Source organism: Colobus angolensis, unplaced genomic scaffold, assembly GCF_000951035.1.
Source record: "Colobus angolensis palliatus isolate OR3802 unplaced genomic scaffold, Cang.pa_1.0 Scaffold6, whole genome shotgun sequence".
Taxonomy (NCBI): Eukaryota; Metazoa; Chordata; class Mammalia; order Primates; family Cercopithecidae; genus Colobus; species Colobus angolensis.
In genome coordinates, this window is record NW_012119598.1 from 20,663,973 (window position 1) to 20,675,182 (window position 11,210).

The following is an 11,210-nucleotide window of genomic DNA, read 5'->3' on the forward strand; positions in this document are numbered from 1 at the left end:
AAAATTTTAACTAAAATTAGCTAAAAGATATTGCACTTTTCAAGTGTATGACTGAGCTTAATAATGTTTAATCATGGCTTTATTAAGTGAATACTTGGGTCTTCAACATTAAATTCAAATTACTTCACATTAATGTTTGCAAATACATTATCATCAATTCTTACATATTTCATATCAACTAACTTGAAGTGCAGAAGGCTTGCACTCAAATAACTCTTCTGAGGTGACAAAGAAGCCCAAGACTTGAGGCCAAGTCTCTAACCAACAATGACTATATCAACACTGGTGAACTCATAAGAAGGAACTTCAAGGTTGGGGGGTGCAGGCCCCTTCCTAATCATGTGAAAGGCATCATAGTGTGACCCATGGCAAGGGCCGTAATAACTACCAGAATGTCCTGCAAATGCAGTGAGTACATAACCAAGGCGAATGCAAACACTTATCAGGATAACCTACTTTAAGTTATGGGATACATGTGCAGAACGTGCAGGTTTGTTACATAGGTACGCATGTCCCATGGTGGTTTGCCGCACCCATCAACCCGTCATCTACATTAGGTATTTCACCTAATGCTATCCCTCCCTTAGACCCCCACCCCCTGACAGGCCCCGGTGTGTGACGTTCCCCTGCCTGTGTCCACGTGTTCTCATTGTTCAACTCCCACTTATTGGAGTTGTTTGGTTTTGTGTTCTTGTGTTAATAATGGTTTCCAGCTTCATTCATGTCCCTGCAAAGAAGATGAACTCATCCTTTTTTACGGCTGCATAGTATTCCATGGTGTATATGTGCCACATTTTCTTTATCCAGTCTATCATTGATGGTGATAGACTGGATAAAGAAAGTGGGGTTTCTTTACTTGTTCTAAATCATGCTGTGGATCCTGCAAATGGGGCCTTTCAACTGCAGCTTCCTAGTCAGTTTCCTTCTTGGTTCTGTGGCCCACAAACAGGAGTTTGCTTCTTCCTTTGAAAGGCATATTCTTGCCTTCTGGAATATCGGATAACTTGGATTTGATTTCGACATGACCAACACATCAGCAGAAGCCCTCGTGCTGGGAACAAACTGGGGGAAGACATTGTTGGCACCATATGTGACAGTAGCTGTTGCAGTTAACAAACAAGAGAAGCCTTTTCTAGCCTTGCTGCTCTTTTTTGAAGACTTTGTACTATCTAAAACTTCATTGTAATGCTACCCAGAAAAGGCAAGCACTTTGATGTCCATAAGGGAACAACGAACAGAAGCAGGGACATTGAGGCCCACGTCCTGGCCACTCAGCGGCTCCCAGCACAGGAAGGGCCGCTTCATGTCCAGCACAGGCAGCTCCGGAGCAGCAAGCACCACGGCCCACACCAGGGGTCGCAGTGCACCTGCCACTTCATGGCATGTGGCCAACAGGATGAGTGCTAATCTACATTTATAACAGAACTCCAAGTAGCTGGGCATATATCCATCCAGTTAAATTACTACACTACCCAGAATCCCATGACTTGACTATGTTCTAGTCAATGAGAAATAAACAGAAGTGTGGTACTCCCGAGGAGTTTCTTTTGAAAGGAAGATTACAGCCTTCTTTTCTTCTCCAAATTACAACCCATAACAACATGCAAAGGTATGAATGTTAGAACTCTGGTAGCAGCTTTTGACCTAGGTAGCTGAGAAGTGAGCTGGAAAAAGACAAAACTGTCTTAGAGTTATGATTCTCTCTCTGAATTATATATCTCCAAAATTATTTTAGGTGAGATAGAAATGCATTTTTGTCTTCATTAAGTCACTGTCACGTGCAGTACATGTAGTAAAATGGAAACCTAACTCATAAGTGTGGCTTTAGGACACAACTCCAAAATCAATGCTCCAAACCCTGCTTTCTTCCCAAAGATTATGACCTAGATATCCAGTCATCTTCTGGATAACTTTATCTGAATATATCAACACTCCCCCAACACACACATACACACAAAACTTAGCAAGAATAAAACACAACTCATATTGCCTCCAAAATATGCTGTTTAAGCTATATTTCTTAGCTCAGTTTGAAGGAAGATTCAACCATTTATTTGCTGAGTGACATATCAGGGGAATCTTTTTGCTTCCCATTCCTTCATCATCTGCCAGTAACCAGCATTCCTCCTGCAAGATGTCTGGGATCTTCCTACCAGCAGCTATCATGTATTGCTCTCCCTCCCATTGTCACCATTCTGGTTTTGACCCCTTACCAAGCCTTGCCTGAATTGTAGTAATAGCCTCTTAACTGGTGTGCCTGCCTCTAGTTTCAACTCTACTAACAGCCTCCTACAATCCTATATGAAAATCTAATAGCATCATTTTCCGGCTTAAAATCTTTTCACGGCTCTCATTAAGGATGGAAAAAAGCCAAGTTCCTTGGCATAGTATTCAGGGCCCTTCAGGATCTAGCCAGCACTGAGTCCCCTAAAGCAAATCCTAATATACCTCTGTTTACTCTCTTCTCCCATTGCCCACTAAAGCAATAATCACTCTCTGGAAAGCCAGACTTTTCCAGTCCCCAGCACCTTTGTCATAGTGTTCTTGTCACCTGGAATGACTTTTCCCTTACTTACATGTCCAGATAATTCACCTAAATATCCAGCTCAGGTGACGACATTGCTGTGAAGCTGTCACTGATGTCTGCCCAATAAAATTCAGACATACCTTTAAACTTGTATCTTGAAAGTTGCATGGCAATTGTTTATTTGCACACTTGACTCCCATGATAAACTGTGAAGTTGTTAAGTCGAGGATTGTGTCTATTCATCTTGGCAGTCCCACCTGAAAAATAATAGGTATTTATTACAATGGTAATAATAATAATGGCTAACTCTAATTGAGAATATCCTATACACTGACACCTTTGTAAGTACTCTGTTTGCATCTCCATTAATTACCAATGAGGAAGCACTATTACTATTTTACAAGTAAAAACAAACAAAGGCACAAACACACAAAGTAACACACAGCTAGAGAGTCAGGCTTTGGATCTAGGAAACCAGCTTCGTATCTGTGCATTTAACCTTGGAATGGCTACATTAAGATGCTCCCAAATAAGCATCCTTGTTTTCTTCTCATCTTTCTCAAATTGTCCAAGACCTTATGAGGTTCCAAAACAGATGCTAAATCTATGAGTAGAGAGTGGAGTTCAAAAGAAATGTATTCATATTTGCTAGGAAAAACAATGGCTTTCCCAATTTAAAAAAAATGGATTGCCCAACATAGAGATTTCCAAATACAGAAGATGATCAGAACTCCCTAGGGAACTTTGTAAAATACACATTCCCTGCCGGGCATGTTGGCTCAGGCCTGTAATCCCAGCACTTTGGGAGGCCGAGGCGGGTGGATCACGAGGTCAGGAGATTGAGACCATCCTGGCTAACACGGTGAAACCCCGTCTCTACTAAAAATACAAAAAATTAACCCCGGCGTGGTGGCAGTGCCTGTAGTCCCAGCTACTCGGGAGGCTGAGGCAGGAGAATGGTGTGAACCCGGGAGGCGGAGCTTGCAGTGAGCCGAGATCGCACCACTGCACTCCAGCCTGGGCGACAGAGCAAGAGTTCGTCTGAAACAAAACAAAACAAAACAAAACACATTCCTGGTCCCAACCAAGATCTAGTAAATCGGCATCCCAAAAGTTAAAGGAAAATTTGTTTAAAGTAAATACAAAATTTCTGGGATTTTTAAGCAATATGTTGCTATTTAGACTCAAGTCCAGAAATATATTTACATACTATGTCTACAAAATTCCCCAAACATGTAAGTCTAATTTATTAAAATGTGAAATTAGCTACCCTGGCATTGCTCATTCTCAATGAACCCATGCTGACTCCTCGTGACCATTCCTCCACAAACTGTTCCTTTCATAACCTACTACAGAGGGCTGCAGGGTTATCAGTGTGCAGTTTTGCAGCTTTAAAACATATATTTTCTCTCCTTTATGATGATTGAGGCAACATTTTCCATTCAACAGTATTTCGTTTCTCCATAAATTCTCAAAATATTTCTGGCAGTAATTCTACAAGTTACTTCTGTATCTTAGGGTGTGATGGATCTAAATCCAGTGTGTGCAACTCATTTCAAAGAACTGGGCATTGTCTTTCTCTTAGCTATGTTTGTCCTCTCCTTTCAAAATGATAGAGAATTTAATAATGTTATTCTTTCAAATATTATTTTATGTTTATATGACTTCATATTAAGTCATAACATGTTTTTTAGTGTTAACTGTTTTATTCATATTTTATTTTACATTTCTTCATGTTAATTTATTGAAGAATGAGCAATTCAGACAAAAGCACTATGAGGAGGGAAGGAGCGTATATATCACATAAGATGTGGAGAGATATAGGCCATAGCTTAAATGCTTGACTTCCTTTAGCCTGTATGATACAAGTTTAATTGAATTTTGTTAGTTAAAAAAAAAAAAAAAAAACTGTTTCATGGACAAAGTGAGATTAGTGTCAGAATGAGAACACAGATCTTCTGATTCTTAAATTGAGACCCTTCTCCCCTTATCACCTAAGTGGTTTTCAGTGCAGTATGATGCACATACAATGCAAGTTTGAGCATTTCTTGAGTTAGAATGATTGTATCCGACAACCAAAGTTCAAAGGCAGAAAATATCTTTTACAAATAAAGTGACTCTGGACAAGTCCCCCATCCTCCCTAAAACCCAGTTCCTCATCTTAAAGTTGTCCACATCTCATATTCTCACTATTTGTGTTGAATCAAATAAGTTAACACATATAGGGCTTTACATAGTGTCTAGGGATATTATTATTAGTCAGATGATATCCCTTAACATGAATAATAGAATGGCAATGACAGAAATAATTCTTGGCATACTTATCTGGTCTAAAACAATAGAACTTGTTCTATTTTCTGAAATCTTCCTTCTCATCTTTCTTCAATGTAATTGCTATATTTATTTTCATTTATTTCTTTTAAAATATGGAATGCTTTTTATGAATGTGCATGTCATTCCTGTGCAGGAACCATGCGAATCTTCTCTGTATCCAATTTTAGTATATGTGCTGCCAATGCCAGCACTAATGGACATATTTAATTATATCTATTTTTATATCTCACAGAATTTTATGAAACAGCGTTAGTATTTGGCATTTTGAACTAATCAAAAGCAGGATGCTTAAGAATTTAACTCAAATTAACATTAACATTGCCACTTTCACAGGGATGGTATAAAAAGTTATGATGTTACTAAAAACTCAGCTGGATTCCTGTCAGTGCTAATAATGCTTGAACTTCATCAGTTATTAGTGCAATTTAAAAATGCTTTCAACATTTCCTCACAAACCACACCTCCTCCTAAATAATTCCTCTTGATCATTCCAAAGCATGTCTTTAACGTGCTGACTTCATCAGCTCATCAGACTGAATAGGACAAATGAGGAGAGGAACTTTGACCCCTCTCCCAGTCACATATCATCAGAATGCAGAGCTTCTACGTTCTCCAAAGAGGAACAAGGAATTTACTTATAAGAAATTCCCGACTGGGCATGGTAGCTCACGCCTGTAATCCCAGCACTTTGGGAGGCCGAGGTGGGTGGATCACCTGAGGTCAGGAGTTCGAGACCAGCCTGACAAACATAGAGAAACCCTGTCTCTACTAAAAATACAAAATTAGCCAGGCGTGGTGGCACATGCCTATAATCCCAGCTACTTGGGAGGCTGAGCCAGGAGAATTGCTTGAACCCAGGAGGCAGAGGTTGCAGTGAGCCGAGATCACACCATTGCACTCCAACCTGGGCAACAAGAGCGAAACTGTCTCAAAAAAAAAAAAAGAAAAAAAGAAAAAAATAATTCCCAAGCCCCTTGATATGAGACACAGTATTGGGTCTCCAATTATTACAGAGCAAATTAAGCTTTATTTCATTTAACTTTTATTAAATCCATCACTTAATGTTTTAAAGTAAGTAGAGTGGGTGTTTTATAATATGGTTGCATTGGGGAGACAGCAAATGAAGAGTGTCCCACACAAATATTGATGGAGCCATCACATTTTTAAAAATTAAAAATCAAGACTTGAGACAGTGTAGTACTGAATTTTTGTAATTAACTGTGATAAAAGTCTAACAATCAGACATTTCTCTGCAGTAAATTTTACATCTCCCTTAAAAAATCCATACCTTGTCCATTGTGACAGATCAGAGGAAGTTTGAGGGTTTATATAATGCGTTAAGTATGAAGTTATCTAGCTTCAAGTAAAACTACTTTTTTATTCAAAAGAATTCAACAATAACCCTTCAAATATGATTGATCATTAAATCCATCAAAGACACAGTACAGGACAAAATTTTTATCACTACCTAGTAAAATCTGTCTAAAGAAATTCAAGTGAAAAGAAGGCATGATTAAAGTATTTCAATTCTCTTTGGGGGTATGTAAATGTAGGTCAGTATGTTTCAGTGGTCAAAAAGAGGTTAACACCAGCTCTAGACTTATTCAAAAGGTCCATTCCAGGTTATAATAATTTTGATAGCATGGTAATAATTTCCCGACATCCCCCGCACCTCGTCATTTTCCCAAACCTTGAGAAAGCCTTCTGATTCTTCCCATATATGCCACTTTTACAAAGGAGCAGAGCCTTTGAAAGAAAAACATTTTTGGCTCTGTTAATGCTAGTGTATTCTTCCAGCCCAGTATTCAGTGTTCAGGACTGGACAGGCAATTACATGCAAATTTGTTGGGAGCTAGGAGGTTCATTTACTACATTCAACCCCATAGAGGAAGATCAATAGAAGTGCAAAACTTAATCCTAGATGAAAGCACCATGTTCAGGTAATGGTTATAGAGTTAAGGCCCTCAGAAGAATGTTAGGAATCAAAAGGGCATGCTAGAGAAAGGCATTATGCATAGTGCTTTTTTGAACCATATGGGAAAGACAACAGACAAAGTGAACCAAAGAGTTGGAACACAAGAAGGTAGACACGCAGTTCAACACAAATTGTTAGGGTTTTTCAAAAGATATGAATAAGGATTGGACCAATTAAAAATGGCTGCCTCGAAAACCTTTTGTTGGCTATTTAAAGAATAGTGGGGTACAAACAATTGCTCAAACGTAAACCATGCAAGCCATGCTTGCATTTAACTCTGAACTAAAAGGGGGACTCTTTACTGCTAGTTTTCCTGTCTCTTAGTTTTTGTGTGGGTTTTCCTGATGTCTTCCCCTGCCCGAGGCCACATACTTTGTTGACATTTAATAAAAGTTATTGAGCAGTTCATAATAAATATCAAGAAGAATATATAAAGAATTATCGTCGATTTCATGGAAGACAGATAACGGAAAAGAACAGGGTGAGAACTAGTTTGTGTTGTAGAGGCAAGTGATTGTTCTGATCAGTTGTTAAGTAATTTGAATATCACCACAGAGTATGAATGGGTATGTAGCCTGCATTACCAGGGGAAGATAAAAGTCCTTAAAGCATATAATTAGTCTTCATCAATACCAACTATCAATGTCTTCAGAAAGAATTCTGGGGATACTTGACCTGGTGTCCAGTGGATTTTCAGAGGATCCTTGAGTTATTTCCAAAATTCTCATGCACCAACTAAAATTGCATGCCAATTTTTATGTACGTTTTGCCATTTATTGTTCCCATTTACTGAAGAAAGTAGTCTTTAAGAAGATTTAGAAATTTTTTGAAACAAACAAAAAAAACAGAGTCTCTAAGGAATAAGAAAATTGGCCAACAATTTCTCTGTAGATTAATCTAGGTCCCCTAAGAAGGAGATGTCAAAGACAAGATTAAACATGCAAGGACTTTATTAGAGAAAATGCCTGTGAGAAGAAAATGGGGGAAGAATAGGAAAGACAAAAAGACCCATTAGATCAAGATGCAGGTCTGGGCCTGAGAGAAGAGAGGAAAGAAATCGCCCCCAGGCCATCATGTGGTCTATGGAAGGTTATAGGAGAGTTCCTGAACCAAAGTTGGTCATCAGTGGAGTTTCATGTCTCACAAGAACAGGTATGCCTTGGTTATCTCTGCCATACTCACTTTTGGGGAAACAGGTGGGAAGCGTGGCCTCAGCCCAGACATGGCAATGGATTTTACAGCCTAGCAGCTAGGGCCCTTCATCAGTCTTGTTTGCTGTAGTTGAAAGGCTGCAAAGCACATTTCTTTTGACGCCCCCTCCCCAAACCAACACACACAGTCTAAGTCATGTTATTGGTCAACTCTGGTCTCCACCCAGCCCATACACTTGTTCAGGAAATCAGACTGAATTACATGCAGTTGGAACTAGTCACTTACTTTCCTCATGTTTCATTGTCTTGATCTATATGATAATCCCAATTTGAAACTTGTTTAGATATCTAACCCTTTAATACATTCTAGACACACTACCAGGTTATGTCTTCATAATTTATTCTTGCTTTCATTCAAAAGTGAAAAAAAAAAAAAAAAGATTTCTCTCTTTTTCCACCTAGTTATCTTTGAATTAGTCATTCACAAATAGAGTTCAGAGTTCATTATGGTAAGATACTATATTAGGTGCAGTGTAGAATATGATTAAACACAAGCTATTAACTGTGTAATCCCAGATTGAGTTTTGTAAACTGAATGAGAGAGGCAGGCAGGAAAGAGCATGACCAATAGATAAAATTCCATAAGAAAGCCTCAGCAGTTACAACCTAGAAACATAATGTATATGCCTCAACATGATTACTTTGGTGAATTACAATGTCATTTCAGAAAACCGCTCTCATAGTACTTTGATAATGATACATATAAGTGATACATTAAAGAAAAAAGTATTCTGGCTAGAAGGCCTTAGTTTAGTGACATTGACCCAATTCTGATTTTGAAGTTTACAGTAGCATGCTTAATCTATGTTACTTAAGGGAATCTAATCAAAGACAGTTATTTCCATGAGAAAATTGTCTAAAATCTTGTCTTAATTCTCTGTATTGAAACGTAAAGAAGGGAGAGAAAGCAACTTCAAGAACAATAAAAATATAATTTAAAAACAAATAACAAACTAGAAAAGTATTTACAGTACACATTGCAAATCCTTAATTTATGAAACACTTTCACAAATCAATAATAAAATGATAAACATTCAAATTTTAAAATTGGCAAAAGTAATGAATGCAAAATGTGCAGAAGAAATACACACAGATCATATATGAAAAAAACACCTTCACTTATAATGAATGAAATGCAAGTTACATAATAAGCTTCCGTTTTCATTTATATAATTGACAATTCATAGAAATAATAAAATTTACCATTGTTAAGGATATTGGGAAGCAGTTCTCTCCTGGAAATAGTTTGAAATTTCTGTTGAAGGCAATATAATACACTAAAGGCCTTAAACAAGGTCTGTTTCTGACCTAGATTCTACTTTCAGAAATATAGCCTAAAGAAACATTACAGATATGTAAAAAGCATGTAACAATATTTAATAAATGGATTCATAACTATAAAATACAGGTTTGTTTAAGGATATTAATAAAATGAAATATTACATAGCCATTAAAAATCATGTTTGGAAAAAATATTAACATATGACAGATAACATGTTTCGATAAGTTTCTGCATTAGTTTGTTCTTGCACTGCTATAAAGAACTATCTGAGACTGGGTAATTTATGAAGAAAAGAGGATTAATTGACTCACAGTTCCACAGGCTGTACAGCAAGCATGGCTGAGGAGGCCTCGGGAGACTTACAATCATGGCAGAAAGTGAAGCAGAAGGAGCCACGTTTTACATGACCAAAGAAGGAGAAAGAGTGTGAAGGGGAAGATGCCACACACTTTTACACAATGAGGTCTTGTGAGAGTCACTGACTATCTTGAGAACAGCAAGGAGGAAATCCACCCCCATAATCCAATCCCCTCCTACCAGGCCCCTCCTCCAACACTGGGGATTACAATTTGATGTGAGATTTGGGTAGGGACACAAATCCAAACTATATCAGTTTCTAAATGAAATGGCAGGTTCCATTTTTGTATTTTGTATCTACATTTCTATTGATTTTGCAGGACAGTTCCAAGATAATAATAATTTGATGGCAGCAGATTTCTGGTTTCGATTAAAAGTTCTGCTGTAAAATCAATAGCTCCATGCCTATTACTTGAAAAATATGCCAGACAATAGAGTTTTTGACAATGCACCAGTGCTTATTTTATGTGAATGTAAAGAACATATGGGCAGGGATATTATTCAAATACTCCAGTCATGATTTATCAACCCCAAACAAATAGCCAAGCTGATAGTGTGAAACAGACTATGGAGGATGACCTAAAGTAAACTCTTAGAAAAGAGGACCCAGTATGACCCGGTCAAGTGCAGAGAGAGGACCAGCCTCACAGTCAGCAGATTCTAGGCAGAGCCCTGCTCTGTCACCCTCTAAGGATGGAGCCCTTTTCATCTTTCAACTTCAGTTGCCTCACCAGTAAGATGAGGATACTGCCCTCCGGAGAGGACTCATATGAAGATTAGGGATGATGTATGTAAAGGCTTCACCCTTCCCATATCTAACAGAAGGTCGGTATTTCTGAAGCACTAGCAATTAAAAGTGATTTCATCACTTTTAAAAACAGGAGTAGTCCTACTGAATTACTAATGGAGCCACAACCCTATCCAGCCAGACTTAAAAAAGAATTCACAAGGCAAATAAGCAAATGGATGTTTATTTCACCCAAGAAGACAAACTTCAAGAAGAAAACCTCAAAATTTGTTAGTGGTCCTACCAGTTTGACCTGGATTTATTTATCATCATGCACTTGGAATTTGGGGATACTGCATACTCTGTGGACCTTATCTACATGTGTATGTCTTTGCATTGTTTTCAGAAGAAAAATCATCTAATGTCCTATCATTGCCTATATGATAATAACTAGTGTGATTTATTAAGCAACTATTATGTGTCAAGCCCTCAGTTGGATGCTCTACATATATAACTTTATCTACAAAACTCTTGCTAAGTATGTACTATTCCCACTTAATAGATAGGAAAATGGTGTCTAAGGAATTAAAACTCTTAGACCAGGAACGGTGGCTCATGCCTGTAATCCCAGCACTTTAGGAGGCTGAGGTGGGTGGGCGGATCACCTGAGGTCAGGAGTTCGAGACCAGCCTGGCCAACGTGGTGACACCTCATCTCTACTAAAAATACAAAAATTAGCCTGGCATTGTGGCAGGCGCTTGTAATCCCAGCTGCCTGGGAGGCTGAGGCAGGAGAAT

At 38.2% G+C, this 11,210-nt stretch overlaps 1 pseudogene; it reads right to left on the bottom strand.

Annotated features, from left to right (window-relative positions):
* Positions 1-257: 257 nt before the first annotated feature.
* Positions 258-11,210, bottom strand: part of LOC105526821 — a 26,438-nt pseudogene continuing 15,485 nt past the window's right edge.